Source organism: Myotis nattereri (genome assembly GCF_964212035.1).
Source record: "Myotis nattereri genome assembly, chromosome: Y".
In the NCBI taxonomy this organism is placed as follows: Eukaryota; Metazoa; Chordata; class Mammalia; order Chiroptera; family Vespertilionidae; genus Myotis; species Myotis nattereri.
The window spans coordinates 28,874,816-28,889,623 of record NC_138094.1 but is presented as its reverse complement, the minus strand read 5'-3'; the positions used below and the strand labels follow the sequence as shown (position 1 = coordinate 28,889,623).

Genomic DNA, 14,808 nt, shown 5'->3' with positions numbered 1-14,808 from the left:
TGACACATTTTCCCATGGAACTCTGAATTAGTACCTTTCCCTCTAACTTTCTTCAAATTAAGAGAATCTATGGAGTTCCCTATACTGCACAGTTTTAATGAAAGAAAATAAGACTTTCTAAGAGCATCAAATACATGTGTTTTTTTTATTTATAAACATACATACTCCTCTCTCTCTCTCTCTCTCTCTCTCTCTATCTATCTCTCTCCTCTCTCTCTCTCTCTCTCTCTCTCTCTCTCTCTCTATCTCTCTCTCTCTTTCTCTTTAAAATATATTCTTACTGATTCAGAGAGGAAGGGAGAGGGAGGGAGATAAAAACATCAATGATGAGAGAGAATCGCTGGTCGGCTGCCTCCTACACACCCCGTAGTAGGGATCAGGCCAAAACCTAGACATGTGGCCTGACCTGGAATCAAACTGTGACTTCCTGGTCATAGGTTGATGTTAACCCACTGAGTCACACTGGCCGGGCTCAATTCTTATTTATAAATTCATTCCAAGGACATATACAGCTTGAAAAGCTTTGAAAGCAGTTTAAAAAAAACAACAACAACTAGCTTTTAAGTAGCAAGAAAACAGTTATAGAAGAAAGTTTAAATTAAAAGAAAAAATAATTGTTTTACTTTATTCAAGAGTGGGAACATCCTCCATGAAAATGTGTACCTTGACTGAGGATGGCTGGGTGGCCTTATCACACCTTAGGAAATCAAATGCTTTTTACAATGACAAGAAAGAGAGTTTCATCTAATTTCTCTCCCAGGGTAGATGTCTGTCAACAGAAGGTGGACATGAATAAAAGGAGGGGCTTGCACAATCAATCCAGAAAATCAGCAATCTATGAGTAATCCAGAACCCAGTATTTATCTCCTCTGCCACACACCCTCCCTCCCAGCCAGTGAGCAAGACAATTACTCTCAAGTCAAGCTAAGTGCCCCCCAGTCACAGTGGCCCAATGGTGACATACAAAGCATACAAATAATTCTCACTCTGGCATAAAAGTGACAACTTTCTTGGAAGAAAAGCAGATACTGTAAATTTCTCAAAGTCTTCCTGAAACATTTTCTAAAGTAATTTTTACTTCTTTAGAAAAAATGCATACCTGGCAAACCATCTGTAATAAAAGGCCCATTCTATAAAACCTTACCTGGTCCTACTCATATCTGCAATCATAATCATATTTACAGACAAATATATCTATACTAAGAAAAGAGCAATATGCTAATTAGACTGGGAGACCTTCCAGGAGACCTTCCAAATGTTCTTCTGGACAAAGCCATGGTGGTGGGGCCAAGGTAGAGGCGGTTAGAGGCCAAGAGGGGAGGGCAGTTGTGGGTGATCAGGCTGGTGGGGGGCGGGGCTGTTGGGGGTAAGCAGATCAGCAGGGGGGCCAGTTGGGGGCAAGCAGGCCATCAGTGGGGGTCAGTTGGAGGTGATCAGGATAGCGGGGGTGGGGGGCAGTTTGGAGTGAGCAGGCCAGCAGGGGGACAGTTGGGGATGAGCAGGCCAGTGGGGAGGGAAGGGAGGGACAAGCAGGCCAGCAGGGGCGGAAGTTTGTGGTGATCAGGCTCGTGGGGGGGGGGGGGGCATGTGGGTGCAAGCAGGCCAGCAGCGGGGGGCGGGGGGAGGTCAGCTGGGGTCGAGCAGGCCGGCAGGCAGAGTGATTAGAGGCAACGAGGCAGGCAGGCAGGCAGGTGAGCGGTTAGGAGCCAGCAGTCCCAGATTGCGAGAGGGATGTGTGACTGCTGTAAACTGGCAGTAGGACATCCTTCGAGGGGTCCCAAATTGGAGAGGGTGCAGGCCAGGCTGAGGAACACACTGTCCCCCGTGCATGAATTTCATGCACCGGGCCACTAGTAAAAATATAAACAAACAGATAAAAACAAAGATAACATGCTAAAGACCACAAATTTATTATATGGCAAAAGTCAAGATTCAAAAATATCTCCCCTACTAGCAGAATTAGGTGGGAAATTAACAAAGTAGAATTTAATAGGATGCAAAATAAAGTCTCGTACTAGGGCTTTAAAAAAAAAAAAACCTGCACAACAGGATAACCTAGTTTAAGACCAGTGCATCTACAAAAACACATTTTCGTTTATTGCAAGCTCAACAAGAGGCAGCAGTCTGAAACAGTGGTCCCAAAAAGCTAATGCAATTCTAAGTTGCATTAAGAGAAGACAATGTCCTCTTCACAAATAATATCATCCTGGGGACCATACTCAGTTCTGGGAATCACATTTTAAAAGAATCAATAACTGAACTGTGTGTTGGGAGAAGGGTGGGATCTAGCCTAGGGAATATTCTGCACAAAAGCTAGTGAAGGAACTGGGGATGTTTAAACTGTTTTATTTTGTTTTTCATCTCATCTGTAAAGAGGATATGCTGCATAATGGAAAAGGGAGTGGACTAGGAATGGCAAATGGGTTTCCTTTCCTGAGCCAGTTCTAATCAACTGGTAGTGACTCCCAGGACCTGGTGCTGAGAAAGATTCTGAGAGTAGAAAGGAGGGAGTGAGGGCAGAGAGAGAGACATCAACTGGTTGCCTCCCACATTATCCCAATCTGGGGATTAGGGGAGTAGAGGAGCAAACTGCAACCAAAGTAGGTACCTCTGACTGGGAATTGAACCCAGGACCCTTGGGTATGCTGCAATTCTCTAACCACTGAACAACACCCGCAAGGCTTCAGTGCATCTTAGTTCCTATACCATTCTCTGGCTATGTTTTTATTACCGTGTTAACATAAGAAACATTCAAACCTGTAAAGAATTTTGTGTTTATTTGAGCAAACTGTCGACAAGTGCCTGGAAGCAGTACCTCAACGGATTGGGAAAGTGCTCTGGAGAGTGGCGGGTTTTCTTCTATTTTTATACATTACAACCAAAGGAGGAGACATAGGTAGGTTACAAGAAATTCATTGGTGATACATTAGAGAGGCGGGAGAAACCAAAGGGGGTTTGGGGGTGAGGGAGAGAACCTGTGGGACTGGATAAAAAATAAAATGATAGACACATACTTAGAAGGGTGTAGGATAGCCAACAGTCAACAATTAACATGAGAACAATGAAGGAATTAGTGGTAACTGTCCGGGAGCCCAAGCACATTAGGTTGTGCCACAAGGGGCCCAGAAAAAGGGAAGTTAAAAGTTACCCAGATATTTCAAGGGTATCCTAGCTAATAAAAGACAAAAGGGTAATTAACCGTACCTCCGCTATGCTTCCCATTGGCTAATCAGGGCGATATGCAAATTAACTGCCAACAAAGATGGCGGTTAATTTGCATACATAGGCACAATGATGGGAGGCGAAAGGGGAAGGACAGAGGAAGCTGCCTGACGCTGACAGTGATCGGAAACCCAGGCAGCAGGCAAGAGCCGGGTGGCAGGGCAAAGGTGGAGAACCTGGGCCGCCTTTGCCCTGCATGAACTATGCAGCTGGGAAAGGGGTGTGCGGCCGCTGGGAGCAGGGCGGGAACTTCCCGGGGTTTGCATCAGGCAGCCGGGAGAGGGGCGAGAACTATGCAGCCAGGAGAGGGGCACCAGGTGGCTGGGAGCAGGGCGGGAACTTCCCTGGGTTTGCAGCAGGCAGCTGGGAGCGGGCGGGAACTTCTGCCGCATTGTCATGGCAATGCGGCAGAAGTTCCCGCCTCCTAGCTGCTTGCTCATTCACTTACTCGCTCATTCATTCACTCATTCACTCACCCATTATTCACTCACTCACTCACTCACTCAGCAAACCATCTCAGGTCCCTGGCACCAGGCCAGGCACTGAAGTTGAAGAAGGATAAGACAGAGCAATGTCCTCAAGATGTTAGTAATTCAGTAGGGCGAAGCAGGCACATGAACAAGGCAGTTGTACGCACAGATGCAGTGTACTGGGTTCAGTGAGAGCAGTAACTAATGCCGACTTTGTTCTCTTGATACAATGGGGCCTCGGGAGCCAGGCCGCCCCAAGCCTGTAGGCCTGTGCCTAGGCCAGGAGTGGCTGGGGTCCAGGAACATGACAGAAGGCGCAGGTCGGGCTGAGGGGTCTGACCCCACCCCTCACCCTCACCCCCGAGTGCACAAATTTTTGTGCACCGGGCTACTAGTCTATATATATAAAAGACTAATATGCTAAGTGTCCTGCCGTCAGGGTAATACGTTATGTCGCAATGCCCAGCTTCCTCTCCCTAGCGACTAGCCTCCTAGAAGTTTCTTCAGCCCAGGAACACAAGTTGCTTTATAGCCAGGTAGAAACATTCACAGTTAACCAAATGTCTGTGAAGTATTTTCCTGTGCCTCATCTCATTTGATCCTCACACAAGTCGTGGAGTAGGTAGATCGGAGACTTGGTAGAATCCTATTTTCTTTTCATTAAACAGAAAATGAAGATTTAGAAAGTTTAGAAACTCGACCCAACTGAAAAGAATTGAGAAATGGTGGGCCCCCACCCCCTCCCCCAACCCCCCCTTCCCCCGCTCAAAAAGAAATAAAGAAAAGAAATGGTGGACCTTAAAAATGACTTCAGGTTTTTTCACTGCACAAAATATAGTCAAACACTGCTGCAAATTAAATATTTTACCCTTTGTTCTCCCTGCATGATCTACAATAATAATGTGCTTCTTCGTGTTGATATTTACTGCTGTGTTGCTGACAATTACCTGAAAAGAAGTTGGAGTGCTTCACTGGGCTGGAAAAAGTTTAGCTAAATCAGAAAGCAGCTCTAATTAACAAGTTTGTTTTATATCTATAAAAGGCTAAGTTGACTCGCACATGGGTGATACATATAAAGCTCTCATTGGCAGCAATCACATGCATTTCAATCTGTCATTGTCGATCATGAATTTGGTTGACACTTCTATTATTGAGAAAGGGTGAACAGGGATATTAAAATATTTCTTCTAATTAATTTCCTTTCAATGTGCACAAATTCATGCACCAGGCCTCTAGTGTTATTATAGATGCAAAAAGACAGATAGGCTCAGTGAAGATACTGTCCTAGAATGTAACTACCCACTATTACTGCTTTTGGTTAAAGTTTAATTTCCGATCGTCCTTTGTGGTTACTTCAGGTCTTTGAGTTTGCAAGACCATCATACAGGCCTTCCCTGAGCTTGTCAGGTTACCATGTGGCCCCTTTCACCCACAGCATCTTGGTAAGCCAGCTTACCTTTATCTTCCTCGGTATGCACAAGAGTGGGTACTTGCCATGGCCTGTGTTGCTCGGTGGTTAGAGCATCAACCTGAGCAGCAGAGTCACCTATTGGATTCCTGGCCAAGGGCACATACCTGGGTTGCAAGTCCAAGCCCACAGTGGAGTGGAATGCGGGTGCTGCAGGAGGCAACCTATAGATGTCTCTTTCACATTGGTGTTTTTCTGACTCCCCCCCCCCCCGCCACCCCCCCTTCCTTCCAGTCTCTAAAATCAATGGAAAATATGTCCTTACTCCTTGGGAGAGGTACAAAGAAAACCAAAAACCAAAAAACGATAAAAAGGTAGATACTTAAAGTTTAGCTCACTGATTTTCAACCAGTGACTTTTGCCTCTCCAAGAACATCAGGCAATGTCTGAGACATTCAGTAAGGTCAGAACTGGTAAGAGGCGCTGCATTTAGTGGGCAGAGAGGCCAGGGATGCTGCTAAATCACCCCGCGGTGCACAAGACGGAGCCCCCTACAAAGGGTTTTCGGGTCCCAAAAGGCAACAGTGCCGCGGTTACTGCGTGACTTAATGAAAGGCAAAATAAGCAAAGCCCGAGCTGGCGGAGCTCGCTGGGTGCAATGCCTGGGCTGTGATGGGACCAGCTGGCCAGGGGATAGCCAGGTTGGGTCCAGCGCCCTAGGCCCAACAGGATGAAGACACAGGGTTAACACCCAGATCCCGCAGGCCCCGGATGTGGTGCAGAGCACATGGCTTCTCCTCCAATCCCCGCTCTAGCCCAGCGGTCCTCTCGGGACTCGGAGGCCAAGCTCTCGCGAGAAGTGGGCGGAGCTTCCGGCGGTTGTTGGCATTGACTTGGCTGTAAAGCTCTGGGTTCCCGATTCCCGGATTCCCGGATTCCCGTGCTGGGCTGGCTGGGTCTCGGGGAGAGGGCGGGATCGGCTGTGAGGCCCCCACCCGCCGCGAGGTGCCTCCACTTCCAGGGCCGCGGGTTTCACAGCCTCGCTCGGTATCTCTACTCTCCAGCCGCTGGTGAGAGTCGCGCCCGGTACACAACCCGCTCACCCGTGGCAAGCCGAGGGGAGGAAATGTGTTTATCCGCCATTTCCTAGTTCGAGTGGGCGGGAGAGCCTTGAGGTATACCCGTTCCTCTTGATTCCCGGCCCGCGGTTGGGCTCTGAGGACAGGTGAGGAAAAAGTACCGGGAGCACACGTGAGGAGATGTAGCATCTTGTTTGTTTCCGTTAAAGCACCAACCCGGTGCGCGGGTGAGGAGGCGAACCTTCTTGCTTGTTGTCCTGCAAGCGCCGTCCCCGCTGGGCTTTCGTGCTTTCCCGCTTTCCCGAAGGTCAGCCACTGTTCCGTCTTCAGAAATTCCCGTGCCCTCTGCCTGCCTGGTAACCGTTGGCATCTTCTCTTCCAGCTCACCGTGCCCCCCAAATATGACGTGTTGAGTCAAGACGAACTACGCACAAAGCTGTCCCAGACCTTCAAGCGCCGAGGTATCCTGGACTCCCTCAAGGTGTCGGCTTGAGGCATATCTGTTCTGTAACTTTTACAAGTGGAAGCGGTGACAGGGAGTCCGCATTTAAACCCACTGGGTCTTGGTTTTAAAAATAATATGATATGCAGGTGGTATTGGGGAGTGACGCTTTTATGTTTTGTAGAACTCGTTATCCTGGAAAGCATTCTCAAACGGTTGAGAGTTTGCCCGGTCTTCATATTCAAATAGATTTATTGACTGACATTCAGGTAGGAGCGAGTAGCTGTATAAAATGAAAACATTTTAGCAACAAGGCAAGTTTTGTGAAACTGGTTTGTAGGTTCTTGAATTAATACGTGGTTTTGTAATAGTCATGTTTGGATGAAGGATATTGAGACAATATAATAAGCATTGTGTGCTGCTTACAGTACAATAGTCTGGAGAATGACAGCTTTTTTCTTTAAAATATAATGAAAGCTCTGAAGGTTTCACTTGGGCAGCACATACGTATAGTACGAATTAACAGCAAGGAGTAGGGTTACCTCAAATGTGTTTTCATTACTATATACAGTTAGACGTGTATTTTACACTTATCAGGGGAAATACTGAGTTTTTCCTTCTCCCCCCATTGTTTTCGTAACTTAAAAAACAAAACAGAACACTTTATACCTATCTGAAAAACCCATAAAAACATAGAGGAAGAGAGTCTTTTCTGATTCAGCTATTATTGGCACAGTGGTGTGTGTGTGTATTCTTAGTTCACTGTTGTATAGTGAGCATTTTCCTGTGACCCGAAAAGTTCCTTGAAACCCTCCATTTAAGTGTCCCATGATTGGATGTATGGGTAATTTATGTAGCAGTCCCTGGTGAATGTTTAATCTTGGCAGAGAATAATTTACTAATACACTTTACATGTAAAGTAACATCAGGAATAGAATTGGTTTAAATGTGTTTTCATTACTACATATATTTCAGAAGTATATCTGAAATATAAATGCTGAATAGGTTATAACCAGGTCTGTGCATCCTTCAGTTGCATTTCTCATTTTTGCCTAGGTTACGTGGCATTCTTACATTCTTGTATGACTTTATCTATATAGAAAAGGCTAATATGCAAAGTGTTTCCTTGGAGGTTAGCCCGGGAGACCGGGAATTCGATTGCTCACTATGATGTGGTCTGACCATCGGGGGTCGCACAGAAAATTGCAGGCAGCGAGCTGGTGTTGGCGGGGTACTGAGGGAGCAAGGAAAGGGGGAAGCAGGAACAGGGGAGGGGGGAACCGCGTGGTGGTGGTGCATGAGGGAGCAGGAAAGCAGGGAACCTGATCAGCCGTGATTGCCAGCCAGGCCTAGGGACCCTACCTATGCACTAATTTCTTGCATCAGGCCTTTAGTCCTGGAAAATAAAAGGCCATAAGCATTTTTTTAAAAATCCATTTTATTGATTTTTTAAAGAGAGGAAGGAAGAAGGGTAGAGAGTCAGAAACATCGATAAGAGAGAAACATCGACCAGCTGCCTTCCGCACACCCCCTACCCAGGTACATGCCCTTGACCAGAATCGAACCTGGGACCTTTCAGTTCTCAGGCTGATGCTCTATCCACTGAGCCAAACCTGTTAGGGCCGTGGTTGCCAAACTGTGGCTCGCGAGCCACATGCGGCTCTTTGGCCCCTTGAGTGTGGCTCTTCCTAAGCCTTAGGAGTATCCTAATCTACACTAATAAAAGAGAACAATGGTAATTGGCATATGGCGATACCGTTTTTATTGGCTAATCAGGGCCATATGCAAATTAACTGCCAACAAAGATTGGCCGTTAACTGCCAACAAGATGGCGGCTAACTTGCATATGTAGGCACAATGCAGGGAGGCGAAAGGGAAAGCAGGAAGAAGCCCCCTGCCACTGACAGTGGTCGGAAACCCAGGGGGGAGCTAAGAACTGGGGGGCAGGGCAAAGGCGGCCCTGGGGCCGCCTTTGGCCTGCCCCCCAGCCATGATCGGAGAATCAGGCGCCTTTGCCGCCCTGGCCAGTGATAGCAGGAAGTAGGGGTGGAGCCAGCAATGGGAGCTGGGCACCGTCAAAGCTGGTAGTCCCGGGAGCTAGGGGTCCCTTGCCTGGGCCTAATGCGAAGCCCACGATCACGGCGCCCCCCGCTGCCACTGCAGGTCCCCGCTGCCCGGGACGGACGCCTAGGCCAGAGGCGTTAGGCCTGGGCAGGGGCGGAGCCTGCAACCGTGGGGAGCTGGGGTTCCCCTTCCCAGGCCTGACACCTCTGCCGGAGGCCTCAGGCCTGGTCAAGGGGCCGATCCGGTGATTTGTGATCGGAGGGTGATGAGGGTCAACTCCTCTGGCTGAGGCGTCAGGCCTGGGCTGGGGGTGGAGCAAGCGATCAGAGGGAGATGGGGGTCCACTGTCCAGGCATGATTCCTGGGCCAGAGGCCTCAGGCCTGGGCGGGGGCCAGAGCCAGTGATCGGGGGGCAATAGGGGTCCCCTGTCCAAGCCTGACACCTCTGGCAGAGGCGTCAGGCCTGGGCAAGGGTCGATCAGGCGATCGGAGGGTGATGGGGGTCAACGCCTGAGGGCTCCCAGTATGTGAGAGGGAGCTGGCTGGGCTGAGGGACACTCTCCCCTCACACACACACCCAGAGCACGAATTTCGTGCACCGGGCCCCTAGTTACGTTAATAACAATGTACCTACCTATATAGTTTAAGTTTAAAAAGTTTGGCTCTCAAAAGAAACTTCAATCGTTGTACTGTTGATATTTGGCTCTGTTGACTAATGAGTTTGCTGACCACTGGGTTAGGGCAAAGCATTTTTTTAAGGCTCTTTGGCAGAGCATGTGTATTCTTCTCAGTATAAATGTCTTTTGTACTATAGGATTTTTGATGTGTAAGTACTGTTCTGAACTTGTAGTTATATACTCTTGTTCTTTTCAGGTGTAGGATAGAAGATAGAGGTATAGCAACTCTATTTGTTTCCTGCTTGTATAGTATTGATATGAATACGTTGCGTGGATATAGGCAACATAGTCTTGAGCTCTGCTCAATTAATATGTTTCCAGATTATATGCAAAGTAGATTAGGACAATATTCAGTAGTTCAGTTAATTTAGAGGTTTTCTTAAAACTCAAAGGAAAACTAACACATTATAACCTTGAAGAAAATTACCCACTTTGAACCTAAGTTTTCATATTTATAAAATGTGGGAAAATTACTGTATTTCACAGTGCCTTGAGATGTAAATAATATATATGGAAGTGCATTTTTAAAAATATATTTTTATTGATTTCAGAGAGGAAGGGAGAGGGAGAGAGAGATAGAAAAATGAATGATGAGAGAGAATCATTGATCAGCTGCCTCCTGCACACCCTCAACTGGAGGTGGTGTCCTGCAACCTGGACATGTGCCCTTGACCAGAATCGAAACCAGCACCCAATATTTCTTCCAATATTATTTTCATAGTCTTCATCAATCCACAGAGAGTTGAGGAAGCAACAGAATTTTCTCTTATACATGCTATCTGAATCAAAGACTGCTGAAATGGACTCATAGGGAAGATAGTTAGAGTCTTCATGTGTTCTGACTAAGCAGCAATTCACTTGGAAGCAGGTGAAAACAGCTTCTCTGGCCAGAATCCATGGGCTGCTTATCTCATAGAGTAAGACAAAGTGTGCAGCAGAGTAGTACTAACTTTTGGCCATGGATCTAAAACAACTCCCCCATCAGACCTGCCTTGAGTGTGACGGGGGGCGGTGCCCCAACCCCCCAATCGGCCCTACCCTGAGCATGACTGAGGGTGGCATCACAACCTCCCAATCCACCCTGCTTTGTGCATGACAGGGGGCGGCGCCCCAACTCCCAAATCAGCCCTGCTCTGAGCCGGACCAGGGACTGCACCTAGGGATTGGGCCTGCCCTCTGCCACCCGGGAGCAGGCCTAAATAAAACGATTCTAATAAAACGATTCTAATTTGTGTGGCAATTCTGTGTATTCCTAGTGCAGCAAACCTGAAAGTTTGTTCCCATTTGTTTTTTTTTTTGTTTTTTTCTTTTTTGTCATTGAGCTAGACACAACTGAGAAAGCAGGTCATTCACGAATTGATGCACCCTGTATTGAGTGGAAGTCCTCCACCATTTCAGTGGAAGGGAGTGCCCTCTTCTTTTTAAAACATATTTTATTGATTTCAGAGAGGAAGGGAGAGGGAGAGAGAGAGAGAAATATCAATGATGAGAGAGAATCATTGATTGGCTGCTTCCCGCATGCCCCCCTACTGTGGATTGAGCCCACAACTTGGGCATGTGCCCTTGACTGGAATCGAACCCGGACCCGTCAGTCCCCAGGCCAACGCTCTATTCACTGAGCCAAGCCAGCCAGGGCAGGAGCACCCTCTTAATAGGCAGGTATACCTGTGTCCCACATGAGAAACCAGAGTCTGCAGAAGTGGGTAATTTGCTTAAGGTCACAGGATTTCAAGATGGCAACACAGGGCAGTAAATCTAGATCTCTAAAATGTGCTCTTTAGATAAGAGAAATAAAGAATACATTAATTTTTTTGAAACCTGTTTTAATCCTCAAGTATTAAAACATATGTTTACCACTTCTTAATTATTTTAACTGTATTCCTACACCATTGCCTTTGAACATATTAGTTACATTTTATCTTAAAGGCAGATATAGCAAACTTTCCATATATTTTTTAAATTGACTTAATATTTTAGAGCAGCTTCATAGCAAAATTGAACAGAACGGAGAGTTTCTGTATGTCTCCTCCTCCTTCATGCACAGCCTTCCCCATGATCAACATTTATACAGTCAATGAGCCTACATGGTGGCATCATTGTCACCTAAAATCCATAATTAACATTAGGGTGCACTCTTTATGTTGTCCCTATGTTTTAATTCTCTTTCTATTAGCTGTAGTTGTCCAAAAGTTTCTTATTCAGAAGTTTTAAGAAATCTTGAACAGTGTTAGTATTTGAAAAACTTGAAACTTAAATATGCTGTATTTAAGTTTGCCTGAGCATTAGTCAATTACATAGTTACTAGAGGCCGGATGCACAAAAATTTGTGCACTGGCGGGGGTGGGGGGTGTCCCTCAGCCCCACTTGTGTCCTCTCACAGTCTGGGACCCCTCGGGAGATTACGACCTGCTGGCTTAGGCCCACTCCCGGGTGGCAGAGGGCAGGCCCAATCCCTAGATGCCTGCACCGCAGCTCCTGGTCGGGCTCAGAGCAGGGCCGACAGGGGAGTTGGGGTGCCGCCCCCTGTCATGCACAGAGCAGGGCAGATCAGAAGGTTGCGATGCCACCTCCAGTCACGCTCAGGGTAGGGCCGATTGGGGGCTTGGGGCACTGCCCCCTGTCACGCTCAGAGCAGGGCCCATCAGGGGGGTTGGGGCTCCGTACCCTGTCACACACAGAGCAGGGCCCATCAGGGGGTTAGGTAGCTCCCCTCTGTCATGCACAGAGCAGGGCCGATTGGGGGGTTGGGGAGCTCCCCCCATCATACACAGAGCAGGGCCGATCAGGGGGTTGTGATGCCACCCTCAGTAACGCTCAGGGTAGGGCCGATTGGGGGGTTGGGGTGCTGCCCCCTGTCACACTCAGGGCAGGGCTGATGCGGAGGTTGCGTCTCCACCCCGTCACACACAGAGCAGGGCCCATGTGGGGGTTGTGGCGCCGCACCCTGTCACACACTGTGCAGGGCCCATCAGGGGGTTGGGGCGCTGCCACTGTCACACTCAGGGCAGGGCCAATGGGGAGGTTATGGCTCTACCCTGTCACACACAGATTAGGGCCCTGCTCTGTGCGTGACAGGGGGCAGCGCCCAAAGCCCCTGATTGTCCCGGCTCTGTGCGTGACGGGGGGTGGCGCCACAACTTCCCCATCAGACCTGCCTTGAGTGTGATGGGGGGGCAGTGCCCCAACACCCCAATCGGCCCTGCTCTGAGCCGGACCAGGGACTGCACCTAGGGATTGGGCCTGCCCTCTGCCACCCGGGAGCAGGCCTAAGCCAGCAGGTTGTTATTTCCCGAGGGGTCCCAGACTGCGAGAGGGCACAGGCCGGGCTGAGGCATCCCCTCCCCCCCCCCCCCGAGTGCACAAATTTTTGTGCACCGGGCCTCTAGTACTAATATAAGGGTAATACGCTAATCAGACTGGATGTCTTCCAGACATCCTTCTGGACAAAGCCATGTTGGTGAGGGCTGAGGCAGAGGCAATTAGGGGCAATCAGGCCAGCAGGGGAGAGCAGTTGGGGCAATCAGGCAGGCAGGTGAGCGGATAGGAGCCAGCGGTTCCAGATTGGGAGATGGATATTGGACTGCCGGTTTAGACCCATTCCTGGCAGTTGGACATTCCCCGAGGGGTCCTGATTTGGAGAGGGTGCAGGCCAGGCTGAGGGATCCTCCCTCACCACTCCCTTACCCCACTCTTTCCCCCTACCCCGTGCATGAATTTTGTGCACCGGGCCTCTAGTATTATATATTTAAATGAATTAATCGTGAAGAACATAGTTAATTAAGCACCTGTTGATTGAGATTTTGTTGTTTTATTGTTTGGGTTTTGCCATTAGAAGCGGTGTGCAGTGTACACTCTTTGTTTCCCTGTGGAAGTGTAGCTGTGTGAATTCCTAGAGGTGAAAAGACTAGGTTAAAGAACACATGTCTTTTTGAATACACAAACACTAACAAATTTCCCTCCTGAGTGATTGAACCTGCCGACTTCCCCGCTTTCTTGCCAGCACTTCAAGTATGATGAGAGTTTTAATCTTAGCAGTCTTATTGGGAAAATAGGACCTCTTTGTTTTAGTATTAATTTGCATTTTCTTAGGATTTTGTTTATCGACATTAAATTGTCTTACTGATTTATTAGATCTCTTTAATATTATGAAAGTTAGTGTGCTTTCTCCTCATTATAGCAAATATTTTCTTCCAGTGTGTCATTTGTCTTTTGACTTTATTTCATGCCATATATAAGTTCTTAATTTTTATGTTATTAAATATTTCTCTTTATCACTTCTAGATTTTTGTATCATGCTTGGGAAGGACTTCCTTCAGAAATTATTCTTAAGAGATACATAACGTACAACAGGATAATGTCATAAGTCCAAAATTTATAAAGTGACTGAGTAATGGTTGAATGAAAGTTGTGAGACAAAACTATGTACATTGTGTTTTTTAGGTTTTCTCGTGGAGTTTTTAAAAGAAATGGCAGAATATCATCAGGCTAAAGAGACTTGTGACATGGACCCTCAGACAAGTGCAATTTTGCCTAGCAAAGACTCTCTTGGTAATTTCAGGCTTTTTTCCTGATTCCAGGTTTCTATTTTCTTTTTGAATGAAGAAAAAGATCTGCTTTCCTATGTTGTGTGTGTTCCTAAACTGTGTGCAGGTGGAGTGCTCATTTCCCATTGTGTCAGCACAGTCCTACCTTCAGTGCTGCCCCTCCCTCTGTGATCACCAGGTGGATGCAAAGGCCCATGTTCTTGTTTGTTGGGTCAACCCCTCAACTGGCAGGCTCTTCCCTGTGACTCATCTAACTTTATCGTATAGCCATTAACGTGAGAAGATCCTAGACTATTTGCATTGCGGAAAACTAGAGAAGTCAGTGGCCCGTCACTTCATGTTATAGTTGAGGAAACCAAGGTCACCAGATGAAGGAAAAGTGATACTGGAGTCCAAGTTTTCTGGTCCATGATCCAGATCCTTTTCCATGGGACAGCCTTTCTACATACAGTACCATCCTGCCTTTAGGCGTATGCTCAGAAGGGAAACAGGTGGCTAAAATGCTGTGATTAATCCTGGCTCCTCCTTACTCATTAAAAGCAATAACTTGTTAGACAATAAATTCAAATATCTTAATCTGATTCTGCCAGTCTTTTTTTCCTGTGCATACTTTTTAGTGGGCACTGGTGTTTACATGATTGAGATTGCACTCTCGTGTGGGTTTTGCACTCTGTTAATGTTTGATTCTAATCCACATTTGGTTTGAGGGCTTCGGGTCTGCTGCAGAGAGCACTGGAATGAGAGGAATAGCAGACCTGGCTTTTGTCCCAGTTATGCCGTTGTGTAGTTGCTAAGCCCTCTGGGAGTCACCTACACTGTGTGGGCACCTGTGTCCTCTGTAAAATGGAAGACTTAAAACTAAGAATCTCTGATTCATTTTAAGATCAGTGTTTTGAACATGT

General features: G+C 47.3%; 1 pseudogene across 1 annotated transcript in view; it reads left to right on the top strand.

Annotated features, from left to right (window-relative positions):
- Window positions 1–5,611: 5,611 nt before the first annotated feature.
- The window catches only part of LOC308512402 (centriole and centriolar satellite protein OFD1-like), a 33,322-nt pseudogene continuing 24,125 nt past the window's right edge, over window positions 5,612–14,808 (top strand). Inside the window, exon 1 of the transcript in view lies at window positions 5,612–5,684. The product of the transcript in view is annotated as a centriole and centriolar satellite protein OFD1-like (transcript). The remainder of the gene's footprint in view (window positions 5,685–14,808) is intronic.